The sequence below is a fragment of the Hippopotamus amphibius genome, chromosome 10, assembly GCF_030028045.1.
Source record: "Hippopotamus amphibius kiboko isolate mHipAmp2 chromosome 10, mHipAmp2.hap2, whole genome shotgun sequence".
In the NCBI taxonomy this organism is placed as follows: Eukaryota; Metazoa; Chordata; class Mammalia; order Artiodactyla; family Hippopotamidae; genus Hippopotamus; species Hippopotamus amphibius.
Window position 1 is genome coordinate 104331807 of NC_080195.1, and position 17486 is coordinate 104349292.

General features: G+C 41.8%; 1 protein-coding gene across 5 annotated transcripts in view; it reads right to left on the bottom strand.

The window, feature by feature from the left end:
• TIAM1 (TIAM Rac1 associated GEF 1) overlaps nucleotides 1-17486 on the bottom strand; it is a 395420-nt gene that overhangs the window by 301853 nt on the left and 76081 nt on the right. For 3 of the 5 annotated variants that reach the window (XM_057696184.1, XM_057696189.1, XM_057696181.1), the window contains exon 2: nucleotides 2307-2359. The exons of the other annotated variants lie outside the window; for them this stretch is intronic. The gene's annotated coding sequence lies outside the window, so the exon portion shown is untranslated. The remainder of the gene's footprint in view (nucleotides 1-2306; nucleotides 2360-17486) is intronic. 5 annotated transcript variants of the gene reach the window in all.

Here is a 17486-nt window from a genome sequence, read left to right on the forward strand (position 1 = left end):
CAAAAGAGTAGCAAATAAAAGCTCAGGTCTGCCTGGAATGTTCTCTCCCAGTTCCCTTATTTGAGTCCTTGTGTGTTCTTGTCTCCCAGTCCTTGGGGAGCCAATGACCAAGGTCACAGGGAAACTGAGACTCAGGCTCCGAGCCTGAGAGCCCAATCCCTTCCCCTCTTTCTCCTAGTGGGGCTTCTTCTTGGACTCATCATCTCTGGTCATCTCAGCAATAAGATCCTCGGGGCCAGATTAGGGGGTGGGTCTAGAAAATAAGCCAAGAAGGCTGCTCAGCCTGTTGAAGGCATAAACCCCAGGCTAACCTGACACTTGGGCAAAAAAGGTCCTCTACCTGGTCTACATCAAGGCTCCAGGAAATTACCCTATGGTTTGAGCTAAAGCCACAGCCCATATTGAGTTTCTCTTCTCCTCTTTTACCTAATCAACAGGGCAGTAGTAGGTGTCTGATAAAGCATTAGAGGACCCTCTGTCCTGGCCCTTCTTATAGGAAGTATCTCTCTCTTCACACTTAATAAAGCAGGTAGCAAGATGCTAGAATCTGTGCACAGATTCAGAACTGTTACTATAGGAACTAATTTAGACATCACCACGTCCTCAGAGGTCCCCTGCCCAGCCAAGCTTAAGCTTCATACTTCAAAGAAAGATTTTTAATTACACATTATCATACCAATTATTTCCAAATGCATATGAAACAGGAGCTTTGCTAAGCAATTTTATTGTTTTAATTCTTTCCTCCTATCATTTTTAATAATTACACTCCGGTTTTTATTACATTAAGATGCAATTAAGAAAAAAAAGTCCTTCATATTTTAAATCTATTTCAATTTTTTTTTTTACACAAAGAATTCCAAAGCCATCCATAATAATGTAGCATACAATATAACCAAAAGACAAAAGGAATAGTTTAGATAAAACTAGCTGAGTTCTATTTAGGGGAAAAAACTGCACGTCTACTTATTTTGAAAATCCTTAGCATGAGACATTCATTGAAAAGATGGAGAATTTTTCACCCTAAAAAGGCAAAACAAATCCATAGGAGTAAACTGGTGGAAGAGAAAGCTTTACACTATCTAAGAAGGAAGGTATAGCAAATCAGGACTCAAATGCTGAATTTGCAGATTACTAATAGTCAATTATCTACCCAGTAAAATGACACCATTATTTCATGTGAACCCACCCATGCTAAATTATATTTCCAGGCAAGTAGAAGGATGATGTCATCTTATGGGTAGAAAAATGAACAAAGAAAAACAAAACTATTTTAATGATTTAAGCCACAACTTGTGAGCTACAGAATTTCACATTCACAGGTATTGGCGCTGAGCCGCATTTCAGGGACGAGGGATTATTTTTGTTTGCTCCATATGCTAAAGCCTGACTCATCCTCTGCTTACCTTCCAGCCCACAGGTCAGCAAACTTTCTTTCTGTAAAGGGCCAAACAGTAAATATTTCAGGCTTTGTTCAGGCCATTACTCAACTCTGCTGTTGTAGCAATAAAACAACCACCAACGATATGTAAAAAAAAGCATGTGTGGCTGTGTTTCCAACAAAAATTTATTTCCAGGGACTTCCCTGGCGGTCCAGTGGTTAAGACGCCAAGCTACCAATGCAGGGAGCATGGGTTTGATCTCTGGTCATGGAAGCTTCCACATGCCCAATGGTGTGGCCAAAAACAAATTTTTTTAATTTTTAAATAAATAAATAAATAAATATAAATAAATATGCAATTTTTAAAAATTTTTTTTAACTTTTTTTAAGTTAAAAAAAAAAACAAGACTGAACAAGAGAAGGACAGGAAACCTCAGGAGATATATCAACCAAATGCACCATGTGGACTTTGTTTAAATCCTTGATTTCTCTGAGGTATTTTTAACTAATTATGAAAAAATATTTCTTAGACAATCAGAGAAATCTGAACATGAATATTCAGTGATATTAAAAAATGAATTATTGTTCATTTTTTTATGTGTGATAATAGCACTGTGTTAGTTTTAACAAAAAGAATCTCTGCCTTTTCAGAGAGTCATATTGAAATATTTATAAATAAATCTGGTTTTCTTTTTTAATCCTTATCCTAAAATTCTTTCTTCAAGAAAATAACTTTAGTTGTTTCGATCCTGTAGAAGTCACTATTTTTCAAATATACCCATGAATGAGGTGATACGGAAAGAATAATGGGTGAAAATCAACAAACACCAGGGACAGATTCAGGGGTAAATGATAAACAAATAAGTTACACAGCTGATGTATTTATATACCCTTGATGGACCTAGAAGGTCCTTCAGAGCATACATACCATGTGGAGGTCAGGCTTCGGATAATGTTAACATCTGGAAAACAGCCATCAATCTGAAAATTTGAAAAAAAGCTTTCTGAGTGATAAACAGCTTTCACAAATCCCATGCACTTCACTTCATGAAAGAAAAAGAAGCACATCATGTATAAAAGGGAAGGCAGATTTTGAGCTTGAAATGGAGGCAGAGCTTCTCAGCAATAAGAACCAGCCCCCAAGGGAGCGAATGGGGTCCTCATTTGCTGCCCTGAGGTGCTGGACTCCTCACAGTGAGCTCCACATGGCTCTTGACATTGGGTGAGGTTGGACCAGAGGTCCTTGGGGATCCCAAACAACTCTAAGGCTTTCTGGTGGGTAAACTTAAATAAAAAATTATTCTGATGCTTGTTAAAATGGTAAGGAACACTTTTTTCAGGGCTACTGCAAAATAGGAGAGAGATTGGACTCAACTCTGAATATAGCAAAGACACCCAAGGATTTACAGCAATCAAGTAGGTTGAGGTGGTCAGTGGACAGAAAATTACTAAGAGGAGACATCAGGGTAGGGGAATTCTTATTGAACAAACAGGCAATAGAATTTTTGCTGTAGGCAGCCCAGGAGGATCAGATATCGAGGGTGATCACATATCAAGGGTGGGGAATTCTCTCTAAACTGACTTTAGCAGGATTCTTGCTAAAACTGGGCTGGGCAGGGCAAAGACAGGACAGGGACCGAGGTGCAGATCTAGACAAAAATAGGAATCAGAGGAGCCTAAGTTCACTTAAGGAGAGAGTCTTTGTCAGTAATGGTAACTCCAAGTTACAAATAGAAATGCTGATGCCTAGAGGAGGTGTCCAAGGTCACAGAGAAGTGTGAGCAGGTGCCAGGAACAGACAGATCCCAGACTCCCAGATCCAAGCTTGGTGACATCAGTTACACCCACTGTCTCATAACACCTTACACTGCATAACACTTTTTAATTTCTCAATTGTTTCCCCATATATCTGTTTGCAAAATCCAAAAATGCTCATTTCTATACATCAAGCTATCATAGGATGGGGGAAACTACTTTTAAACATAATGCCACATGAGTGACTTATATACAATCCCCTGTAATACTGAAGCAGACTGGTTCATCATCATGAGGTCTAATGAAGCCTTTTCAAGTGACCTTGTTATAATAGGCATACAAATAAAATAGAAAAAAAAAAAGTAAAAGACTGGATTTAAAAGCATCTGAAAAGAAGAGGAAGCCTGCAATCACTAACAGGATTACAAAACCTCCAAAGCACAAGCTAAGCAATTCCCCATGAAGCCTAATCCCCAGGGAGAGCATTTACGGATGACAGAGCCACTCCCTGCACTCTTAAAGGTACCATCTCCGGGATAAAAGTTATTTAAGAATCTGAAGGGCAATGTACTAAATATTCTCTGGTTGACCTTCAGATTACTTCCCATCTTCTTCCACTGGGACCTGTATCCTAGGAGGCTGACCTCTATGACCTGCATCAATCAGGCTCCCTTGCCCTCTGGCCCCTTGGGAGGTACCAGTAGAAGCCAGGAGAGTAGGAGGAGGGGAAGAAAGGAAGGAAAGAAGGAAAAAAGGGAAGAAGCAAGAGAGGGAGGGAGGGAGGAAGGGTGGAGGGAGGGAGGAAGGAGCATGCACCCCCTGCTTCCTCCCTGGAGGGTCACCTGGGGGTCTCTCCATCAGGGTCACCTGGGGGTCTCTCCATCACAGGTCACAGCTTCTCTCAGGTGATCTTCTCTCTCTATCCCTACTTCTAGGAGTTGGAGGGGGCCGTAGACTATGTCCCCCCCAAAGTTATACGTTGAAACCTAATCCCCAGTGAGATGGTATTAGGAGGTAAGGCCTTTGCGAGGTGATTAGGTCACAAGGGTGGAGACCTCACAAATGGGATTAGTGTCCTTATGAAAGAGACCCCAGAGAGTTTCCTTACCCCTTCTGCCACTGGACATCCATTTACAGACCAAGAAGCAAACCCTCATCAGACACCAAATCCACCAGTGCCTTGACCCTGAACTTCCCAGCCTCCAGAACTATGAGAACTTTATGGCATTTATTTCGTTATAGTAGTCTGAATGGACTAAGTCAGAGGGGTTTCCTCCTGTCACCTCAGTGTACCTCAATCCCCCTTTCTGCTTCTCAACCCCATGACATACCTTCATTAAACTCTGTTCTGTCACCTCTTTGATTGTGCCATATACTTTCCTGCCTGGCTTCTGATTGACAACGATGGAAAGAGAAGAGGGACAAAGAATCAAAAATTTAATTTTCCATATTTACCCTCAACTGGTGGCAGCTGGTGGGGGGGGGCCCAATTTTTAAGCTAGATTTCATGGTATGTGCATGCAGAACAAGATATGTTCAAGGAGGCGCTCACTGTAAGGGTTCCCACGAAAATCCAGAATTTAGAGACAGAACTTTGTATACATGTGCATTTTTCTGAAAAGAGAAATCCAGAAAGAAAAAGGTCAAAAATGTAATTGTATTCTCAAAAGCTGACCCCAAAATGGAGAGCCAGGGCTGTAAGGGAAACATAGCACAGAAACAGCCACCATCTGCCCAGGAAAAGAAAAATGACCAGGCTGAAGGCGGGTTCCCCGTGCCAGCTGCAGGAGAAGGAACACAGCCTCCTGCCCTCCCCAAGGGGCTGGGCTTGAGGAGGACCCACCGCCTCCCCTCCGCCCACCACCACCCACCCCAAGGAGGCAGCTGGGATGGTGTGTTCCTGCAACTCACTCACGGCTCCCTCCCGACAGTCAAGTGTCATTTCAAAAGCTCATCAGCTCAGCAGGTGCTCGGATGCACAAGCAACAGCAAAAACAGTTCCAGGCTGTGGAAAATCTTGTCCTGTTGTTCTGAAAAGCTCAGAGCATGGAGGCAAGGCAGAGTGTGGAAGGCAGCAAAGCAGGAGGGGGAAGTGAAGTAGAAGAGCAGAGCTGACCCCACAGAAATGCCCTGGAGCTGTTTGCGGGGGCCCCATCTGGGGGCAGGGGTGACCCCCACCGTGGAGTCAGCCCTTACTTTATAGACACATACGTGGCCTGAGCCCAGCTCTGCCCCTGACCTGCTGTGTGACCAAGGATATGTGACTCACCCTCTCTGGGCTACATACAGTTTCCCCCTTTACCATTCAGTATGAACCTCATGAGACTGCTGTGGAGGTCAATAAGAAAATGCCTCTAAGACCCACTAAATGCCTTCCCAGGTATGTTTTAGGTAGGATTCACATCGGAGCTCTTCTCCATTTGCTTCGCTAATGGGATGATCTCAGGTACAAACAAACAGAAACCTACAAAAGACTGGTGAAATCAGCTCCAATTCCACACCAAGATGGATGCGAAAAGGGGGTAACGAGCCACCTGGGCAAGGGCACCTGAGAGGGACCAGAGCCTCCATCCCACAGGGAGCCTGTATGTGTCTGTCCCCTGTGCCACTGTCCCTTTCCCGGCTGTACCAGGGGCCTTAGCTCAGAGGCAGAGCCCAGAGCCAGACAGCCTCAGCTGACACTTGGCCCTGCTACATACTGCCTGGGTGGCCTTGGGCAAGTTACATTACCCCCACTGACTCAGTTTCCTCATTTATAAATCAGGCATAATCATAATCACAGTGCCTATCTTTTTGTGAGGATTTTAAAAATTCATGTCAACTTCTTAGAATAGTGTCTGGCACATAGTAATAACTCAATAAATGACGGCTAAAGTACCGCCCTGCATGTTTCAGCTAGTTACCAAGGTCCATCTCGTGCTCTGAAGGGCCTCCAGATACTGGCACCACCAGCCCACAAGCCACATACCACATACACCCTTGATTCTAAAATATGTTTCATATTTTAGCATTCCTAAAATTATAATATACTTCACATAAAACATAGTGGAGGGGTTCCCTGGCGGCACAGTGGTTCAGAATCTGCCTGACAATGCAGGGGACACGGGTTTGATTCCTTGTCTGAGAAGATCTCACATGCCGAGGAGCAACTTGCGTGCCACAACTACTGAGTCTGCGCTCTAGAGCCCAAGAGCCATAACTATTGAGCCCATGTGCCACAACTACTGAAGCCCGTGTGCCTAGCCCGTGCTCCGCAATAAGAGAAGCCACCACAATAAGAAGCCCACGCACTGCAACAAAGAGTAGCCCCCACTCGCCACTCACTGCAACTAGAGAAAGCCTGCATGCAGTAATGGAGAGCCAAAGCAGCCAATAAATAAATAAATGAATAAATAAATAACTAAACAAACAGTGTACTTTCTCATTTGTAAGCGAAGGGGATATTAACAGCAACCAGCTAATGATTAATATATGCACAATGCCTTGCACAGGGCTTGGCATCAGAAATTGCTCTGTGCACATATTACCCTCAGCACTATATTAATGATCTGACTTGCTGTACGCCATCCCACCCCAAGGGAATGTGAAAATTCTCCCTCATTCCCCACCTGATCTGAGGATCACTTGATCCCTGGTACCTGACGGTGCTGAGAGTGGGGCCCTAGTAAACCCAAAGAATGTGTGGAATTTCAGGTAGTTGCTAGATTTTTACAATCTCTTTGGCTTCCTAGAAGTGGTTACTTACAGTTGCTGAGTTTGGTTCTGGGTTCATTGAGGTTCCTTGCTTTTGCCTGTTAAGTAATGTGCAGGTCACAGTGGGGGTTTCCTGGTGACCCCTGGAAAACAACTGGCCTCTCATTAATCTGAGAGGGCCCTGTGGAAGATGGAGCTTTCACAGAGCCCAGACAACCAATGGGAAATGGAGAAAAGGCAGCAGGAAGGACATCCCGGTGCAGCTGAAAATCAACGAATGGGCCCCAAATTGAGGCAACTAGTAAATCAATGGCCCCCGCTGTCCATAAAACGGTACCATTTTTCCTTCCTCTGGCCTCAGCATCTTCCCCGCTGCTTTGGAAGCATGGAGAAGGATGAACAAACAAGGGTGCATTCAATGGAAGGCAAGCCCCTAAGATCGTGGACGCTGCGGCAGATTACCAGGAATCAAATCCTGACGTCCCCAGCCATCAGCCATGTGACCTTGGACCAGTCCCCTAACCACTTCGTGCCTCAGTTTCCTCATCTGCAAGAGGAGGACGGCAGAAGCTACGAGGAGAATGAGGCTTACACAAGTTAAGCGTACACAAGAAGCTCCTGGAAACATGCCAGGCACACAATAAGCACCCACAGAGCGTCTGCCACCATCACTCTACGGTACCTACCCCCCAGGAGCCCTGAGAGGGGAAACCCAGTTCAGTGAAACTGGGGTATTAGAGAGTGGCGGTCTTTGCTAGTTCCCAGCACCAGTGAAATGGAAAGACAACTGCAGACAAACAGAACAGGATTCCAACGGAAGCCACTCCACATACAAACTGTTACTGATGTTCTCTGAACTTCAGCTTCCCCACCAGATACATGGGGTTTAGCTTCCTTAACTCAGGGGGGTGTCGTGAGAACTGAGAACACACTGTGTAGGCATCACAACAGTGGTACTTCTCGTCATCTCTCCCCCGTCCCTGAAGTGCAAAGAAGGCAGCAAAAGCCAAAACTGAGACCCCACAGCCTGGCTAGTGAGGTTCTCCCACCAACAAAGCAAGACAGCAGCCCACTTCCCCAGGGCTGCTCAGGACACACATCTTCCAGCACTAAGATGTCAGCCATTTTCCACCAAAATAGGATTCAGGGTCAGTAAAACCCTGCAGAAAAGGGGGAAAGACCTAGGTTTGGGAAGTCCTCCTCAGCAAAAACCTCTCACCAAAGGTTACTGGGGTTATTCGACAGCTACGTCAGGACACGGAGCCTGAATTATCAGCAAGAAGGGCTAGGGAAGGTCGCTTTTCTATAAATATCTGAGGGATAACGTATAGATAAATGCAAAAACAATGCCGAAAACGGCTGCATACTACTTGCTTACACAGCTTTTTCCTTCTTCAGACAAATGATAAAACATCCACGCTTCCGAATATAAATCATCTTCAATTAAGACATTTCTGTGGGAAAGCACTTTTGGCAGGACGAACGAAATATGTGCCACTGTTCTCCGACTTGGAGCGTTCAAGGTTGGCAGGGCGATTTATTTTTGTTGATTAAACAAAATACAAATGGAAAGGGCCTAAAAATTGATTTGCCAATTAAACTCAATGATTCTTAACAATGAAATGTGTTTTATTAGCTTTGCCAGAGTTATAAAAATGCTTTCCCAGCTTTCCTGCCGCTTTCAGGATTTACACCATTGATATTTGTGCTGACAGAAAGATTAAGTAAGAACTGGATGATTCAAAATGTGTCTTCTCTTTTGCTGGAATGGAAGGAAGAGAAACGATTCAGGCCTTGGGCCATTTCAGGAAGAACATCTGCCCAGCGGTAATAATTCTTGAAAAAATGACTTGGGTTAAGTGACAGAGCCGTTGTCACTCATTTTGTGTGTACTTGTTCTTTGGCAAATTATAGATTCACTAATAGAGGCCAATATATTGCGATGAAAACAATCACAAATATGCAAATTCTTCATTTTCTCTTTTCACTTTTCAAAGGAATGAGTATCCAGATAAGCGACCAACCAAATGATGGGTGTCAGATGCTTCTGCAAAATGGACCAATGTACACAGGAGCACCAGAAGCCTATTTTGGTCCAGGGCAAAATTTTTCTGAATTGCAACCATGAAATCCAGACCAGAATTGTAATAAATTCACATACAATAGGCAAACACCCAGGCCAGCAGAACGCTGATGCTTCCTGGTGGTCAGAGCATGGGTGTCGCAGGGCGCTATGCATTTTTAAACTCGATTGTACATAATTGTTAATCACTGACCCATTCTCCAACCCTCCTGGGCTGGAACGCGTTGCTAGGCAACCAATTTTGCTCTAGATACTTTCTGAAAGCTAGTGAGGCAATAATCAAGTGTCAGTTAAGTGAATACTAACCATTAGAGACAGGTTCAAATAAAAAAAGGATGCCCGCTTTCCTTAAAGCACGTCCATCTCATGTCCTTTCCTTTTGTAGACACACATTTCCCATGTCTTATGACTCAGCAAACAAGCTCTCTTAGGTTGAATTGGATGAAATTGCCCTTTTGGTAGCTCAATTTGGCAATTCATATAGTTCAACCTAATAACTGGAAAGAAATTCGCACAGACTATAAAACAGAGGAACCATAATCGTCTGCTAGTATTATCGCCAATTTTGCTTTCTATCAGTAACATATCACTTACCTAGTCCACGCATTTCTGGAAATTGCTTTTATAAGAGACCACTGGGAGGCAGCCTGCGTTGTTTTGCAAATGCCTGAATAAGCAGTCACATTTCTTTTTCCATTTTAGGCTATTACACACTGATCTGCTATTTCTTGTACAATAATCTACACACTCTCTGCCTTTTCAAATGCTCAGAGCCACAGGGAATGGGACTTAATTTATTTTTCCTAATTGAAGATCAGGAATGCCAGAGGACATCCTAAGGATGAGGACAGAACTGCCAAGTACAGGAAAGAAGTTCATTTACGGGGAAAGAGGTGGGAAGGCAGGATGGCTGGAATCAGAGAACGCGATGCTGCTCTGGGAAAGCCAGTGAAATCGACTGACTCTCCCCGTCCCAGGCAGCTGAGAGCGCCAGTCAAGGAGCACTGGAAAAACATAATAGCCCCAAGTCAGCTCGCAGAATATCGCCAGGAGGTTTTACAATCTCTGTCAGAAGTCCTGAAAAATGACCAGCTTGGGCCATGCACGCGAGTAGATGATTAACCTCATTATGAAACAATTGGTAAAAAGAGTATGGTGAAGGGAGAATCCGCAGTGAAGTTTTACGTTTAAATTTCTGCTCTTACTCAGCAAGTGTGAATACATCAGCCCTTATGATTTTCTAGCAACCAACATTAACTGTATCTAAAGTTACAACTTACAAGCTAAACACATGTAAACTTTACATTGGGTAAATGGCAAACTATCTTAAAAAGACAACAGAAAGTTTATTGGCCACACCCAGATGACTCCTATTAAAATATAGCCAGGCTTTCTGTTTAGTCTGGATTTGCTTTATTACACACTTGTAATTAAAAAGAAAAAAGAAAATAAAAATAAACAATACAGAAACACGTAAACTTAAAAGGGGGAAAGTTTTCTCTTCAAGTCATTACTACCCTCATTTTCACTCCCCAGAGGAAACCACCAACTTGTTTATTTACTCTAATCAAAAGTGGCATCCTAGGCATGTCCTAGCGTCTTGCTTTTTTTACTCAATATTACAACATAGAAGCTAATTTAAAATAGAGCCCTCTGGAACATTCAAGTCACCAGACCATCTGTCCACAGTTTCAAAATAAGGCTTCTCAGATAGTAAGAGTCACCCTTCCTCTCTCAGAGTTGACAATTTAAGGAATATAACCAATATTTTATAACAGCTATAAATGAAACATAACCTTTAAATATTGCGAATCATTATGTTGTATACCTGAAACTTAAATAATATTGTACATCAGCTACACCTCAGTTAAAAAAAAGAAAGAAAGAAAAATAAAGACCGTCAAAAGCAATATCAATTATTCATCTCCCAAAAGCTCCAAGACACACTTCTAGAACCCCAGGAATGAGGAAATAAATTTTTTTTCAAATCTGTAGATATTTCCCAGGAAATTCAGCCCAACACAAACGGGGCTCCCAAGAAGCAACTGGTTCAGACCACAAATGGGTGCCTTGAGTTGCAGTCTCAAAGGAAAGACGAGCATATCACAAAAAAAGAGAGAAAGAGAGAGAAATGAAATCCAGAAATCATCAAAGACTGGATAAGTATCAAGAGCCAACTGCTAAATTAAATTCTGAAACCCACTGCTATGAAGCAGGAGAAGAATGTTATTTCAACAGGGACATTTTGAACCCCCTGCGAAGGAAATTTGGAGCCTGCAGGGAACCAGCAACTACTGAGATAAGGAACCACAAAAACACTTTCATGAGTGTTAGGACTGTCACACAAAAGCAGAGACTGACAGCAGTGTGGTGTGTGCAACATGAATTTCACATGGCCCCAACTCAGGAATTACCAAGCTGTATTTGAGATTGTGTTTTCTTTACTTAAGGGAGGCAGCTGCAGACTTAAATTCTGAAGCCAAAAGTCATAATCTCAGTTCCACAAATAGACTTTAAGAAAGCCACTTCCTCTTTCTAGACATCAGTCTCCTTGTCTGTAAAATGAGAAGACGACCAAGGGAATGCTAAAACCTTTAACATGACATTCCTATGATTCTTTTTGGTGAAACTATGTTTGTGGATGGATGGATGGATGGATGGATGGACGGACAAATAATGGAGGAACAGATGGATGAATAGATGGATGGATAGGTGGGTGGATGGACAGAACAATGGATGGATGGATGATAGATGGATGGATAGATAGGTATATAGATAGGTGGGTGAATGGATGGATCAGTGGATGGATGGATGATAGATGGATAGGTGGATGGATAATAAATGAGGGATGAATGGATAGATTGGTGAATAATGGAAAATGGATGGATGAATAAATGAACAGATGGATAGACAGATGCATGGATGGATGGGCAGATGATGGATAGATGGATGGGTGGACAGGTGGATAGATGGGTAATAGATGGATGACGAACGGATAGATGGATGGATAATGGAAGATCGATGGATGAATGAATAGATGGATGGATAGGTGGATGAGAGATGGATTAATGAATGGATGGATGAAAGAGATGGATGAATTATGAAAGATGAATGGATAGATGATGGATGGATGCGAAGCAGTGGTCTACTGAGTGGGATTGCATACACTTATGACCAATTGTTAAAAAGTTTTAAAATACTGTGGGCCAATCGACATCATGTTGGTAGCTTGGAATCAGCCATGGTGGTAATATTTACACCACGGAAATGAGGCTTTTTGACTCATCCCTGAAGTCACTTTACCAAAATACCACTGATGGAATAGAAGAAAAGACGGAAAAAAGGAGAAAGGAGACAAAGGGGCAGTACTTGTGTGTACACAGTCCTCCAAGTGGGCTATCCCCCCACTATCTCCATGTTGATACACTTACTTTATTCTCTGCCTGAAACACCAATACTCAGCTTTGTCTGAATAACCGGAACTTGCCCAAAAATCTGCTCAAGCATCACCTCTTTTAGGAAAGCCATCCCTGAGGTCTGCCCTTAGTCTGTGAGATAGCCCCTGCACCTGGCCTGCTCCCACAGCATGCTGTAATGACCTCCCTCTGCCCACTGTCCATTTAGCCAGCCCCACTAAGCTGGCAGCTAATTCAGTAGGGCACCTATAAATTCTAGCTTCTGGTGCTCAACACCCAGCACAAACCCAGGCACACAGTCACCATCCAACAAGTACATTTTGAATTAAAGCAACAGTTTTAACTCCAAGAGACAGAAAAAGTGTTTTCTGATAAATGTTTTAGCCTCAAAGAGCTGCACATATTCTATCCCAGTCATAACTGGGTAATTGGAGATTTTTCAAGGGTTTAAGCTTTTCAAGTCCACTTTCCCCTAGATTGTAGTTTTCCATTAAATCAGTTAACCTACATTTATCACAAAACAGTGCAGTGTGTCACTGACCCACTCTGTTTCATTTCTTTGCTACTCAATGACATCCACATGTCACTATGAATTGCATTTTTAAATAAAGAATTAAATACATTTGCCCTGGATTTACCCAAGTGAGCTCTGAGAGCATTGGGATTCACCCTCAAGTTCCATTGCTTAATCTATTAAAGTGGCTTCGAGCAAACTACTTAAGCTTTCCCATCCTTAGCTATCCAATCCATTAAATGAAGACAGAAGACTAAAAATAACACCGACCAGAAGCTACCACACTGCCCGGTGCCAGAGTAAAGGCAGGCTAACCAATCCTGACCTCAACAATGGCCCATATTACCATGAGTGGAACTACACACAGCTGTCACCGTTGGAAGAAAGAAAAATGTCATCTGTGTGGGCTGCCATAACAAAACACCACGGGCTGGGTGACCTAAACAACAGAAGTGTATTACCTAACAGTACTGGAGGCAGAAAGTCCAAGATCAAGATGCCGGTAGGGTTGACTTCTGGGGAGATCTTTCCCCCTCGGCTTATATATTCTCACTGTGTCCTCACCTGGCCTTTGGCCTTTCCTCTGTGCACACACAGAGAGAGAAGGAGCTCTGGTGTCTCTTCCCCTTCTTATAAGGACGTTATCCCTATTGGATTAGGGCTCCACGCTACTGATCTCATTTAACCTCGATTATCTTCTTAAAGGCCCTCTATCCAAATGCAGTCACAGAAAAGCTGGGAGGAGTGCATGGAGTTTCAACAAATGAACTTGGAGTGGGGCGGGGGACCACAATTCAGTCCATAACAGCAAATTACTGAGCACCTGCTGGGTACTGATGCATACTATCTTTCAAGAAGGAAAGTATCTTTCTCCACTCAGCCTCTATTCTGGGTTGAAATATGTCTCCAATCCAAATTCATATGTCAAAGTCCTAACCCCCAAAACCTCACAATGAGATCTTTTTTTTTTAAGCTCTTTATTGGAATATAATTGCTTTATACTCTTGTACCAGCTTATAAGGTACACCAAAGTGAATCAGCTGTATTTCTACATATATCCGCATATGCCCTCCCTCCTGAGACTCCCTCCCACCCTCCCTGTCCTGGCCCTCTAAGGCATCACCCATCATCAAGTTTATCTCCCTTTGTTATACAGCAACTTCCCACTAGCTATGTATTTTACAGTTGGTAGTGTATACATGTCTATGCAACTCTTTCACTTCGTCCAAGCTTCCCCTTTGCCCCCTGCCCACCTAACCCCTTGTCCTCCAGTACTTTCTCTGCATCTGCATTCTTATTTTTGCACTGTCACTGGGTTCATCAGTATCATTTTTTTTTCTATTTTTAGATTCCATATATATAAGTTAGCATACAATATTTGTTTTTCTCTTTCTGGCTTACTTCACTCTGTATGACAGACTCTAGGTCTATCCACCTCATTACATAGAGCTCCATTTCATTTCTCTTTATGGCTGAGTAATATTCCATTGTATATATGTGCCATAGCTTCTTTAACCATTCATCTGCTGATGGGTCTTTAGATTGCTTCCATGTCCTGGCTATTGTAAATAGTGCTACAGTGAACATTAGGGTACCTGTTTCTTTTTGGATTATGGTTTTCCCTAGGTATATGCCCAGTAGCGGGATTACTGGAGCATATGGTAGTTCTATTTGTAGTTTTTTAAGGAACCTCCAAACTGTTTTCCATAGTGGCTGTACCAACTTACATTCCCACCAACAGTGCAGGAGAGTGCCCTTTTCTCCACACCCTCTCCAACATGTATTGTTTCTAGATATTTTGATGATGGCCATTCTGACCGGTATGAGGTGATACCTCATTGTGGCTTTGCCTTGCATTTCCCTAATGATTAGTGATGTTGAGCAGCTTTTCATATGTTTGTCGGCCATCTGTATGTCTTCTTTGGAGAAATGTCTATTTAGGTCTTCTGCCCATTTGTGGATTGGGTGATTTGCTTTCTTGGTTTTAAGCTGCATGAGCTGCTTGTATATTTTGGAGAAAATCCTTTGTCCGTTACTTTGCTGGCAAGTATTTTCTCCCATTCTGAGGGTTGTCTTCTTGTCTTGTTTGTGGTTTCTTTCACTGTGCAAAAGCTTTTAAGTTTCATTAGGTCCCATTTGTTTATTCTTGATTTTATTTCCACTATTCTAGGAGGTGGGTCAACAAGGATCTTACTTCATGTATGTTGTAGAGTGTTCTGCCTATGTTTTCCTCTAGGAGTTTTATAGTGTCTGGCCTTACATTTTAGGTCTTTAATCCATTTTGAGTTTATTTTTGTGTATGGTGTTAGGAAGTTTTCTAATTTCATTCTTTTACATGTTGCTGTCCAATTTTCCCAGCACCACTTATTGAAGAGGCTGCCTTTTATCCATTACTGTATATTCGTGCCTCCTTTGTCAAAGATAAGGTGCCCATATGTGCTTGGGTTTACCTCTGAGTTCTCTATTCTGTTCCATTGATCTTCCTTTCTATTTTTGTGCCAGCACCATACTGTCTTGATCACTGTGGCCTTGTGGTATAGTTTGAAGTCAGGAAGCCTAATTCCACCAACGCCATCTTTCCTTCTCAAGATTGCTTTGGCTATTCAGGGTCTTCTGCATTTCCATACAAATCATAAGATTTCTTGTTCTAATTCTGTGAAAAATGCCGTTGGTAATTTGATAGGGATTGTGTTGAATCTGTAAACTGTTTTGGGTAGTACAGTCATTTTCACAATATTGATTCTTCCAATCCAAGAATATAGTATTTCTCTCCATCTGTTTGTTTTATCTTTGATTTCTTTCATCAGTGTCTTATAGTCTTCTGCATATAGGTCTTTTGCCTCCATAGGCAGGTTTATTCCTAGGTATTTTATTCTTTTTGTTGCAATGGTAAATGGGAGAGTTTCCTTAATTTCTCTTTCTGCTTTTTCGTTGTTAGTGTATGGGAATGCAAGAGATTTCTGCACATTAATTTTCTATCCTGCTGCTTTACTAAATTCATTGATTAGTGCCAGCAGTTTTTTGGTAGAGTCTTTAGGGTTGTCTATGTATAATATCATGTCATCTGCAAAGAGTGACAATTATACTTCTTCTTTTCCAATTTGGATTCCTTTTATTTCTTTTTCTTCTCTGATTGCTGTGGCTAAAACTTCCAAAACTATGTTGAATAATAATGGTGAGAGTGGGCACCCTTGTCTTGTTCCTGTTCTTAGAGGGAATGCTTTCAGTTTTTCACCATTTAGAACGATGTTGGCTTTTGGTTTCTCATATATGGCTTTTATTATGTTGAGGTAATTTCCTTCTTTGCCCATTTTCTGGAGAGCTTTTATCATAAATGGATGTTGAATTTTGTCAAAAGCTTTTTCCGCATCTATTGAGATGATCATATGGTTTTTATCCTTCAATTTGTTGATATGATGTATCACATTGACTGATTTGCGAGTACTGAAGAATCCTTGCATCCCAGGGATAAACCCCACTTGATCGTGGTGTATGATCTTCTTAATGTGCTGTTGGATCCTGTTAGCTAAAATTTTGTTGAGGATTTTTGCATCTATATTCATCAGTGATACTGGCCTGTAATGTTCTCTTTTTGTGACATTCTTGCCTGGTTTTGGTATCAGGATGATGGTGGCCTCATAGAATAAGTTTAGGAGTGTTCCTCCTTCTGCCGTATTTTGGAAGCGTTTGAGAAGGATAGGTGTTAGCTCTTCTCTAAATGTTTGATAGAATTCACCTGGGAAGTCATCTGGCCCTGGGCTTTTGTTTGTTGGGAGATTTTTAATGACAGTCTCAATTTCTGTACTTGTGACTGGTCTGTTCATATTTTCTGTTTCTTCCTGGCTCAGTCTTTGAAGACTGCACTTTTCTAAGAATTTATCCATTTCTTCCAGGTTATCCAATTTATTGGCATAAAGTTGCTTGTAGTAGTCTCTCATGGTCTTTTATATTTCTGCAGTGTCAATTGTCACTTCTCCTTTTTCATTTCTAATTCTGTTGATTTGCGTCTTCTCCCTTTTTTCCTGATGAGTCTGGCTAATGGTTTATCAATTTTATCTTCTTAAAGAACCAGCTTTTAGTTTCACTGATCTTTGCTATTGTTGCCTTTATTTCTTTTACATTTATTTCTGATCTGATCTTTACGATTTCTTTCCTTCTGCTCACTTTGGGGTTTTTTTGTTTTTCTTTCTCTAATTGTTTTAGGTGTAAGGTTAGGTTGTTTATTCAATATTTTTCTTGTTTCTTGAGGTAGGACTGTGTTGCTATCAGCTTCCCTCTTAGAATTGCTTTTGCTGTGTCCCATAGGTTTTGGGTCATTGTGTTTTCATTGTCATTTGTTTCTAGGTATTTCCTCTTTGATTTCTTTAGTCATTTCTTGGTTGTTTAATAGCATACTGTTTAGTCTCCATGTGGTTGTATTTTTTACAATTTTTTTCCTGTAATGTATATCTAGTCTCATGGCACTGTGGTCAGAGAAAATGCTTGATACAATTTCAATTTTTTTGAATTTACCAAGGCTTGATTTGTGATCCAAGATGTGATCTATCCTGGAGAATGTTCTGTGTGCACTTGAAGAGAAAGTGTATTCTGTCATTTTTGGATGGAATGTCCTATAAATATCAATTAAGTAGAGATGGTCTAATATGT